The 12,437-nt window shown below is 34.3% G+C and overlaps 1 protein-coding gene and 1 non-coding gene across 2 annotated transcripts in view; both read right to left on the bottom strand.

The window, feature by feature from the left end:
* LOC113227240 overlaps nucleotides 1-12,437 on the bottom strand; it is a 108,236-nt gene that overhangs the window by 67,290 nt on the left and 28,509 nt on the right. The gene's annotated exons all lie outside the window — the stretch shown is intronic.
* Nucleotides 12,104-12,176, bottom strand: Trnam-cau. Its single transcript has one exon. It is a non-coding gene; the product is annotated as a tRNA-Met (tRNA).

Here is a 12,437-nt window from a genome sequence, read left to right as displayed (position 1 = left end):
TGTGTAATTGTGTGGTTTGTGTAAAATTTTATTTATTTAGTACCTAGTTGTCTAGAATTATTTAAATTTTTATTTTTTGTATATCTAAATAGACCAAATTTGAATTGTGGTGTTCCAATTTATGACGGGCCGGAAGAATAACAGCGAGGGCTATAATTTAATTAGCACATTCCTCAGATGAACCGTTTAGTTAATGTTTGATGTACTGTGCATGTCAAATAAAGTCGATTTTTTTTTAATATTACATATACTAATCTAATCGCAAATCGTAGTAGCAAGGCTAGACAAATCGCCATTGTATTTAAATAAAAATAAGACACGGCACCTACACCACTTCCAAAAAAGGAAGTCTTCAATAAGGGTTTAACATTAAAAACAGGACTTTAGTGTCAATAAATAAAAAAAATAATGACATGGTAAGAGCGTCGCATACAGAAACATTTGATTAAAAACGATACGTGCGTAACATGACGTACACTAACATTACGGCAATGATTTAACGGATTATATCAAAGTTGCGTGATGGAATGCAAGTTAAGTCTCAATATTTAGTTCGATCTCAAAGTAAGTGAAGACTAAGATAATTTTAAATTCAGTGTATAACATAGCGCGACGACGGGTGCTTTACATTTGCGATCGACGACACGATTCGTAACAATGTTGCGGAATGTACCTATTTTTTTATGATACCTTGTGACGGGATGAACAAGTCGTGCGCCTGGAGGAAAGCAACACCCCTATTCACGACAGTTGCAGCGGCATTCAGAGCTCTAATTCGCAAAGATCTTAGGGGCACTCCCACAAGTTGACAAGTCCCATGTGCCTGTAATTTCCGCCAAGCTGTAATGCTCACATTACTGCTTGGCGAAAGAAATAGGTAAAGCAGCAGCACTTCCCTAGACGAACTCTTTCACAAGGAGCTCTACTGCAGTGACACGTATAATGGGTTGGCATTATTTAGGCGAGTACCTTACCAGTGGCGACGGACGCATCAATATAACTCGATTTTCACCGGCTTGTCTAAAATTTTCCACGTATTATCAAATACTACATTTTGTGCTAAATTTTAAGTGTAGAATAAGTTAACCAGTGAAATGAAGTGTACTAGTACCTTGTATGCTAATAAGTTGTGTTGAAGTGTCGCCAAAGCGCCACTTTTTCTTAAAGTAGGTGTTTTATGTTTTGCTCGGGCTTTACTAATGACTATTTTGACGCGTCGCCACTATATCTTACTCACTTCACTGTTGGTTTCTCAACCTATGGATTATGATTGAATTAGGTATATCAATAATTAATCTTTATGTTGTAAAATTCAATAAAAAAATATATTATTATCGAGTTCTTAGGTTTTCGCGATTGTTACACATAGGAAATGAAACTATTTTTCCGGATTTAAATCGCGTATATTTGTTTTTTCAAACAAACCGACGTTTCGGGCCCTTTACAGGTCCCATGGTCACGGTTGAACAAATATACGCGATTTAAATCCGGAAAAATAGTTTCATTTCAAAATATATTATTGTTTATTTTCAAAAACGTTACCTTTACTCCCCACGTTTACGCAATATGTATTTAAAGGAAACGTAAAATTTGTAAATATTTTCACGAATCTTTTTCTTTTAACTTTCTATAAATACATTAATTATAACCTTAAGAACATACTTATTTTCATAATTTACATATCTTTGTAATTTGTTGAGAACGTACTTATTTTCGCTCACGGTTTTGCGATTATGAGTTTTTGAATATGTAATTAAATTGTTTCTGCTTAAATTTTATAATTAAATTTATAATTTAGATTGCCAACACTAAATAACGCTAAATACGCTTAGCAGAACGAACATGTCAATGTTTTCGAATTCAAGGTGAGTTACGATGTATACGAGATCAGATCATTCTTTTTATATAATAAAAGGCTTGGAGCAATATTCATTTATATCCAAAGTAAGTAATAAGTACTTCATAGGCTACTGTACTTACTTACTTAAGAAATGATTGGTTGTCAATACAAACTTGATTATTTACCCCCTTTAAGATGAAGAAGAAGTGGAGTCACGATTCTCAGTGAGGAAGCCATTAAGAAGATAAGATTTTTTTGTAACCAAATGTAGTCTAGACCCCATCTATTTCTATAACAAAATTCACCAAAATTGATTCAGCGGTTTAGGCGTGAAGTATGTTCCACAAAACCCCACAAAAAAAATCCCCGCTGGTAGGGATCCTAAAATTTTGTTCCACAAATCTCCACCAACGTAGTACTTGCTAAGACGCAGTGGAACACATTTGTGGAAGACAAATCCCCACCAAGATATCACTTTATATATAGGCAAGTATATTAAATTTTTAGGTTTTGCCGTAACACCGATATTGATTTTCAAAATTACGACACAGATTAATTGTATTTTTTCTTAAATTGAAAATGGACTTGAACCTCCTTTAAAATATTTAATTTATTTAGCATTTTTCAATAGGGAGTTGTGGAACATACAAACATACAAAACGTAATAGACAGAGTTACTTTCGCATTTATAATATTAGTTTGGATGCAGAGCGCTCTTATTCTTTGACATAATATGTATGTCGTTACGAGACAAGTTATGTAATTTAACATTTAACTGTCAATATTGTTAACACTTTACGTTACATATTACACGCCTAACATCCGATTGTTTGTACAATATTAGCATACGAAGAGAGAAACAATTTCGCCTTTTAGCTTTTTGCAATCGTCTAATACACATATGTTTCATCATCATTATTTTCTTATGCCACTACCTATCTGGCTCTGCTCTCATTCGTCTAAAGTCTGCGACTTTGAAGATGTAGTCTAGCCATTCCGTTGCAGGACGTCTCATGTTTCTATATTGATTTGGGGCAATGACGCCGATATTAGAATCTTCGTCCTGCAGAAATTTACAATCTGGGCCCCAGAGTGTGTTTGAGAGTAAATATATATACATATATATATAATAAGTTTAAAGAGATTACCATTCTTACACTAGTGTCACAGTACATTAATGAAATTGTTATTTATGCTAAGAAGAATAGTATTTTTTTGTAATAGTAACAGACATAACAATAACGCGAAAAATACAAATAAACTAGATGTTCTTGACAGTCGTCTTCAAAAAGAAACAAATTCATTTAAGGGGCAATGCAATGCATACGCTTCTACAATAAGATTACGGTTGATATTCAAAGGTTTAAAACTATAGTGAAACAAAAACTTTGTACGTACTAAAGGTTATGTGTACTTAGATGTCAAAAATCCGTGGTAGTGACCTGTTTTTATCAGACTGAGCGATGGTTATGTTTTTCAAGTGTATGTATGTCCATTTCTTTTTCATGCTTTTACAGCCTAAACGCCTTGTTAGATTTTGACAATTATGAGGTGTCGTTAGAATCGCCTTGATTGTGGGAGTTTCATAGGCTATAAAAATAATCAAAATAGTGAGGAGGGAATATTTTTGCAATCGGGGTTTTGTTTTTTTAACTAATTTTTAGACTTGTGCTCTAACAGGTTGTCGCGGTTATAATGTTTGAGTTAAATATTGTAAATGATAAATATGTACAGAAGTATCAAGTCAAATAGAGCAACCTCTGTCGTTTCTTGCACATTCCTCTCAGGGGAGTCTCTATTACCAATGAGTAGTAGATATCAATATGACGATTTCAAGTCTAATTAATTTGCTTACCTATGAAATAAACATTGTTTACTTTTACTATGACTATAATTACTTCTTGGCCGCCATTTGGTTGTGACAGATGTTTAATAAGAAAATATTGATTCATTACAATAATCGCAAAGGTAGAAGTCTTGATAAAAATAACTTCACCAAAAAATAACAACGATCGGATCTATATTTGTATGTTCGACTTATTAAAAACACTTTATGATATTGGTTATACATAAGCTTAGAAGCTGAAAAAACTTCACATATACAAGAGATAATACTGAAGACTCTGGGTTAGTAGACGTATGTTAAATTCCGCATAATCGGTTTTAGCTTAAAAACGAACGAAAGTTTTGCACACCTAGAATCAACAAGTAACAAACTGTGTCATGAGAGAATCCAAACATTTGCATGAGAAGTGAGTTACGCCTACCGCTTTTCACTTTTCATGTCAAAGCTTTTAACAAGTTTTGTAATATTAACATTGTGTTTTATTACACGAGGTGTGCTTAAGTAATAAAAAAAATAAGTTTAGAATAAGCAATAATGACCTCAAAAGTTCATGGAATTACATTTATTTATCAAGTTTTATTGAAATCGGTTACCGGAAATTGTGCGAAACCGGATTCATCCCCTAGTTTGCCACCCTTGGAAGTGGAATATTTTCTTCAAATTTAAATGGAACCAACACTGAGGTACCCTCTTATGAGGTAAATGAAAAGTGGGTGAAATTCAAGAAACCCGAATCATTCCCTAATTACCTTTAGAGGTGAAAATATTTTCTTCAAAGTATGGGACTAAGGTACAACCTTTCCAATAAAAAATGAATCATCAAAATCGGTTCACAAATGCGTAACGTACATACAAAAAAACACAGGCGAATTGAGAACCTCCTTTTTCCGAAATCGGTTAAAAAAGGGGATTAACGATACAAACATAATGAACTATACAACAAAGAAAACATAAACCCATCCCAATAAAAGTGGTCTATGAAAGTAGGGAGGTACAAAAAACACTGACTGTAAAATTTTTAGGTTTACATATAGATAATAATTTTAAATGGCAAACACATCTAAACTATGTTTGTGATAAGGTATTGGAGTTTTCTTATGCGTTGCTCAGGTTATCTAATATAGTTAAAACTTAAACGCTTGGTTGACCGCATACCATGGTTATGTAGCAACCAATTTAAGATACGGAATATTTTTTTGGGGAATGCACCATACATTAAACGTGTATTTAAAGCACAAAGATGCGTACGGGCTATTTGTGGTCTGAAGAAAACGGACATTTCTCAACAACATTTCATCTTCCTCATTCTGCCTCTAGGGTACACGAACCACATCTTAAGTTCACTTACAGGCAAGAATGTTGTTTGACTAGTAAGTAAAGCAGGCAAAAAACGCAGTCATTACTTCGGCATGTACGGACTTACAAAGATAAACTGGTGATAATGGTAAATGGTAAGCATGTGCTCTGAAGAATTATTCTGCCTGTAGATGCTCTTCGGTGGTAGTTTTGGTGTTGAGTAGTTGTAGGTATTTTTCAGTAAAACGCTGATGGTGAGATTTGGAGCAAGAATTAATTTATTGGCGAACGTCGCCTTATTTATATTAATCTAAAAGCGTTAATTAGTATACTGAAAGTGTCAATATGCATATACGATCAACCAATCAGAGGGCATTATTTGCAAGAGCGAGACAAATGAGATAAGACAAATATCTCGCTAGTACAAAGATGCGCGGCAGAATAAAATGACACAAGTAAGCCTTATCCCAGCCTTCCAGGCATTCCATCGCGAACTGAAATGTTTAGTAGCACCTTTCTCTGTCGTATAGTATAGTAAACAAATGCAACTCCCTTACAGCCCACGTATTTCCTCCTTCTTATTACTTAGGGTCCTCCTTATTATTAGGGACTAAACGAGTCGTGAAGAGGGATTTTGTAGGCATCCAGGGTGGTGGCTAGGGTGATAGTATCAACACTGCACTAGGTTCCTTCACTTTTAGATCCCACTTTCCACTTAAGAATGGGTAGAGAGGAGTCATCTGCCTATCACGTATAATAAAAAATGTGATTGTTACGATGAGGTAAAATTTTATGATTTCTGGAAGCCGTGACGATTTGAAAGATTGTTGTTGAGGTTATTGTGGTCAAAAATGGTATTACGTGTTTGTATAGGTACTATAATCAGACGGCGGCAACATGTATAAGACGACGTGGATAATGGAAATAACATATTTTATAATAAAAAAATATGATGTAATTTTAATGTTTAAACGGATTGCGATGGCCGGTAACAATATATCCGGCTTAGAATTTGTCAATAATGGAAACTGGATTTCAGAGAGCTCCAACAGATTTTGTTTTTCAGTTACCGCGTTACCTAAATCGTCATTAGGGGAATAGGTCAGTCGTTACAATTGCACAATGGAAACCATGGATGCAGCTGACTAAATTTGCATAACGATGTCAAGTAAGAACTTATAATAATATTTCCACTTAAGAGTTTTTTCGTTATTTATTAAATGGTCTGTTGAACGTTGGATATCATTAAGAGGTATTAACTTCTCAAGTAACTAGACCACGAAACTACAATTTTCTCAACTAAAACAAAATATATATAAGGAAAGTAAAGTGAAGAATAAGATGCCCATGACGAGCATGACAATTGTAAAGCTAAGTAGGTCGTATATCAAACAGGTCGTAAGGCCATAGCTGTATTATGTTATAATGTGACCCTTAAAAAACCAGTTTGTAAAAGTAACGTAACTGCCACTTATGTAAGACCATTCAGTTAAAAGGAGACGTATAATTTGTTAAACGAAATGTTAAAGAACAAAAAGAAAAAAATATCACACACGACATAACTAAGACAATGGTACAACCAAAAATTCATCATACATTTTGCAAAATCGAAGACGTTCGTCCCTAAATGGTAGATGCAGACACGAGTGCAGGTGGCAAACCTTTTATAGCTTACCATAGTCACGAAATCGGTATCCAACGTGAATACTGAATCGTAAATCGACTTGTATTCTCCCATTACCATATTTTTTTTAGTCGCTATTACAGGTTGGCAGCACTATTTGTTTTTTGTTAGATGACGTAATCGATAGAAAGTTTTTTCGATTTGCGATGTTTGAAATCAATAAAAAATAGTAAGGTGACTGGAAATTGACAATGGTGATAGAATTGGATAACATTGGAAGAGTTAACGGCAATGCTATTGATAGATTCACTATAATAAAGACGTGATGGTGTTAAATAGAAATGTTTCGCGGAAGCATAAAAATCTTAATAGCTCTGAGGGCATTGTGAAATATAACTACATAATAAACTTTGGTGTTAGGTTGAATCATCAATAGGAATCTATGCGACTGAGTAAGTGGACAAAAGAAGTTTGTTTCGTAAATCTCTTTTTTCATATCAGAACATTGACTTACAATTATATGGACGTCGGGTCCGCGCTAAAAAGTGTCCGAACTTATAGGGCGTTAAAATCGTACACAGAGCGTCATTCACGCTTTAGTCTTCGTTTGTTCGACTGACAGCGAAGCAAGCAAAATTAGACAGTACTGCGATGACATTACAATTTAAATTCAACGTTTTAGCTTTTTCATTTTCCTTTACATGTCACTACGTTTAAATAGGTTGACTTGGGACATTTTTTTCGTGGTTTTTGTATTAGACCCGTCGTCCATTTATTTGTAAGTCAATGTATCAGAATATTAAAACTGCATTCACAAATACGATTCAAAGTTAGGGATCCTGATTGATTGATTGAGTAGTCAACTGAACTACTGCGTGTCAATGTTACAGAACAACCGCATGTAGCCCAAAAAGAACATCGGGTTTAACTAGTTCCCTTACAAGACACTATTAGCGTTAATACTAGTCTAGCAAAACTATCGACATTTGCGAAATCCTCCAAACAGTTTGAGTGGGTGATGAGACAATGCTGCCTACACGCACTGCATACATCAAGGTCGCTCATGCATATTTGACGAGTGTACTAAAGTTAAATAATACGGTATTAGCTTATGGTTAAGTTTTCAAGGCACGTTTCAGATGGAAATCGAAAGAGTTGGAAAGAAAAGTAATGGCGTTGACGTCATCGATAGACTAGAATTGTACACGAGATGAGACTGCTGGTGTCATGCTTTGAATCTTTTTGATGAGAAAGCCAGAAAATACCAAAAAGATGATAAAGCCAGATTAAACTGTGGTATAACCTTATTTTTAAAGAAACAATATTTAAATAGATCGTTACATGTTTCCTGTAAAAAAACCCAAGTAAAAGATGAATTCAGGAGACCAGTAGGATCTCCCAATGTATTAAGATTACAGAACTGATTTACTGCGATTGCCAATAATATTACCAAATAATATAGATTTTATTTGGATGGTAGGGGTGTGGCGAATTAAAAATAACTTTAGAGCCATAATTCCAATGTCTGTTATTTAAGATTTTTTCAAGAAAACCATAAATGTAAAGAGATTGTTATCTAAACAAAGTATTTTTTTGTTTGAATAAAAGTAAAATTTCAATTCGAAACTAAAGGTGTTGTTGTTGGTCGTCATTGTATTGAAACTGACAATACTGAAGATAATAGAAACAGTATTGATCCCTTACAAACAAAACATAATAAACTATGATCTCGATTATAAACACCAAAGAATAAGCAAATAATGAACTTGAGAAAAGAAGAAGAAAGAAGAATGAGAAGAGAAAGAGAAATTTACGATCTCTCCCAATACATAGCAACGAGTAAAGTTTCTTTCATTGTAAATTTCAATTGTGCTATCTGCTTAGTTGTAAACAATCCCCAACTACGTTGCTAAGTGGGTCTAACAAAAGTCCTAAACGTAACAATTTAAGAAAGTAGCCTACCAACAATACTATAGCCTCTATTGCATGATAATAACAAATCCTTTTGAAGTTATACGTCAACGTGAAAACGTGCCTATTTACGTCGTAATAGTGGTGTCAAAAGTCGATACTAGTGTCATCATTTTGTAGAAGTAGACCTTCTTGTGAAAGGGTTCGTCCAGAGCAGATAAACTGCCAGTGTAACAAGGCAAGGCAAGGCTGATGAAAATACAAGCACATGGGATTTGTCAACTTTATGCCTCAGGGTGACAGGTGCAGTGACAGTGCTAGTTATGGGTAGGCGTGTCGTTTACCACCAGGTGCAAAACTTTTCGTTCTGTAACATGGTACCATAAAAAAATTCAAGAGCGAAAAGTAGAACTACTTTTCTGCTCATTGTCATTAAACCCACTTTTCTTCTCGTGACAGGCTGAACATAGGTTACAGAACTCGATTGGCTACGAACTTGAGTAGATACTCTTAAATTATCATAATTAATGTGAAGGCGACGTTGATTGTCACATCATAATCAGACCATCACGAATTCTCGGTCGCGTGCAGCAATAGCACTTATTTAATAAAGCGTTTAAATCTGAATATTTACACCACATTTATCAATCGACGGCATTGGAAGTGCGTGACTGAGCGTGTCATTCTATCGGTAGTCGGTAACGTGGTGTTAGCATTTTTAGTTGACCTGGCGGTCTACGTTTCTGAGCAAACTAGCTTCTGTCACGAATTTATCGTTATCTAGCAGGGTTGGTAACAAAAAAATACTTTTCTTATGTGTCTACCTCCATCATACTTTCAATATTTCCTGCTGCAAGAACCAGTTAAGTCTGGCGCAAAACTTAAATTTTTCGTCGTGAATTAAATACTTCACTTGACCTTAGTCCAGTTTATCGTAACATTGGTAATTGTTATTGAGTTTTGGTAACAATTATGTGATTCGTTTTTGATCAATTGTAAGTTTTCATAATATTTAACTGTCGTACCTTTGTTTTGAAATTAATAGCAAGGTGATGTTTTAACACATTTTATGTTGAAAGTGGTTTTGATACCTCGAGCAGACGTTGATTTTGGGGTTTCTTATACTTATTATATTTATCAATACGTCCAAGTTACAGTTCTTACGAACAATACCGACAATCGCCCATCGAGATTTTCATGTAATACATATTTGCATCCACGACTCCCTACACATGACGTAACATTAATTTGGTTTACTTTACATCATTCTATCACAATTAATATACTGTGACAATACCTTTGAAAGATTTACAAACGCATTGACCTCAAATAAGAGTCACCTTCTCTTACTGCGCTAATACTGTCGTGATTGACGCAATGACTTCGACTGAAGGGCTTACATCATGTAAACCTTTTGTTTAGCACAAGATTGGGTTTGTAGGACATTATGGACGCGTTTGGAGTAATAGATCCGGTAGTAAAAGTGAAACACATATTGGATCCAAAATTGAGATACTACGATGGGATCTTTCGAGACGACTTTAACATGAGACGGCCGAAATCCATAATCTATCGAAACTACCTTTATTTCAGAAGTCAGACAATATTAGACAAAACGCTTTTGCTGAGCAACTGATGGAGCAGAACATGTGATAATCACTAGTCCTGTTTTTTGGGTAAGACCCTGCTAACCTTCGGTATTAAAGAACTGGTTAGTCGGATTATTCATCACCTGGTTGACCAACCTGCAAGTTTTGAGGTTGGCTGTGATGACAGAAATGTAAAACGAGAAAGTGTGGTAACACCAGTAATGTGAACAGTTGATCTTTTGAGGACTATTTTCTGGTACATTTAGTGGCTCGTATTTACTTTGTGCTCAAATTGTATGACATCTCAAAGTTACGTAATTTCAACTTTAACATCACAGTGTTAAAAAAATCTACTTTCTCCAATTGACAACACCGATGTTAAAAGTTACTACTAATACAATTAAATTTAAATACCTTTAAAGAAAACTCTTATAAGCTTATAAAATTTTTACAAATTTTTTCAGTTAGATAATAATGTCGTCGTAATACTCGATTTCATATACCTATATACATAAATCAATTTGACCATCCCGTTACCCACCAATGCAAACATTACCCTTCTATCGCCGCTGCTATTGTCGCTATTTTTATTTTTAATCGATTGAACTTTAGTCAAGGCGATAATTAATTTCTATAAAATGACAATCTTGAAAGTAATGATAGCCGTTTAAAATACAAAAATTTATATAAAACCAGGTGATATACTAACACATTCATGGAAACTTACGAAACCGAGGAGGTATTAACCAGCTATACTGTATGAACAGTCCCATTTCATTCTACATAACTTTTGTTTATAGCGCCCCTCCCTATCAACCTCTAGGTTATGCGGGATGGGCACTATGTATGCTATATGAACAGTAAGTTGTAGCCACACATTAAGTCGCCTTAAAGATGCACAAGCCCATGGATTCCAGAAGGTTCTAAGACCGGTTCCAAGTACCCGCCAGATAAACCGCGTACGACCTTAAACTGACCTTACTTTTGCATAACGACTATGTGAGGGGACCTTACTTTTGTCGCGCGAGAGAAGTTAGTAGGAAAAACAGTGGATTCTCGAACTACTATTTATTGCAAACAGAACATTTTAAATTATGCATGGGATGCTTTTACCATGACCTCTATTCACAAGCTAACAAACACAACAAAAATAAAATTACCACTAACAAAAATGTCGTGCCTTCAATTTAACGATGACCTAAACAGTGTTGTAATGCGATATTATCGATAATCTTTATTAAACACTAGTCGAAAACAAAAGGCGAATAAAAGTGGCCGGATGGGCATTAATGAAAAAATAATATACATATGTATAGAATTTATGACGCTTTGTTCTATATAGTGAAATAAACAGATTTCTTACTTTTATTATTCGTTTACAATTGCTACTTACTTGTGTACTTGTGATATGTGTATTTTACTTGTAAAACATAAAAAAACATTGGGCTATAACAAATTTTTGAAAAACTTCACTCACACATTTCTTCACAGTAATTGCACAAATCCAATCTGAAATGAAAGAGATAAGGAATAATACATAAATTATTATAATATACGACTGACTAGTAATTTTTCACTCTGTGATATTATTTAAATTAGTTATGTGTCAAGTACAAATTAACATCACAGTACCAAATAGTCGTAAGAAAAATAATACCACTATTCACTAATAGAGGGCGCTGTCGTTAATTCATCACAATGAACATATCCTAACCATAACACCCAATCATAAAAATAACATTACCTTTATACGGATAAACAATGAATGAAAACGTTCTATACGCTAGCTGGTAGGTGTTAACAGGTATTTTCATTGTTAGATTTGCATATTGCGAAATGTTGCGCCTGGTGTGTGCGGTTGCGGTACGATTATTGCAACATTGAATAGGTTATGTTCTTAACTTAGAAAAAACAATTTATTGAAAATAAAGTCAAGTGTCATCATTTATATAGAAAATTGCATAAAAATAAAAATAACAAACTTTCCAAAAAACGAATGCCCCGGGTGAGGATCGAACTCACGACCTTAAGATTATGAGACTTACGCGCTGCCTACTGCGCTACCGAGGCGGTTGAATACCATGTCGAAATAGGTCATCTCATTGCCAAACCGGTTAGATAAAATACACTTCTTTAATAAAAAAAAAACAATATTTTACAAAATATTTAACATTTGTCTATGTTTTGCATGCTTATTAGTATTTAATTTGATGTCTATTTAAAGTTACAATGACACAAGTCTATCTGATACCCCTACTAAGAACAGGAGGTAAAAAATATTACAAAAAGTCAAAGTCAAAGTCAAAGATTATTTATTCCATAGGTAAAATA

Source organism: Hyposmocoma kahamanoa, unplaced genomic scaffold, assembly GCF_003589595.1.
Source record: "Hyposmocoma kahamanoa isolate Upper Pololo Valley unplaced genomic scaffold, ASM358959v1 204, whole genome shotgun sequence".
NCBI lineage: Eukaryota > Metazoa > Arthropoda > Insecta > Lepidoptera > Cosmopterigidae > Hyposmocoma > Hyposmocoma kahamanoa.
The sequence above is the reverse complement of the archived record's forward strand: the minus strand, read 5'-3'. Positions and strand labels throughout refer to the sequence as shown.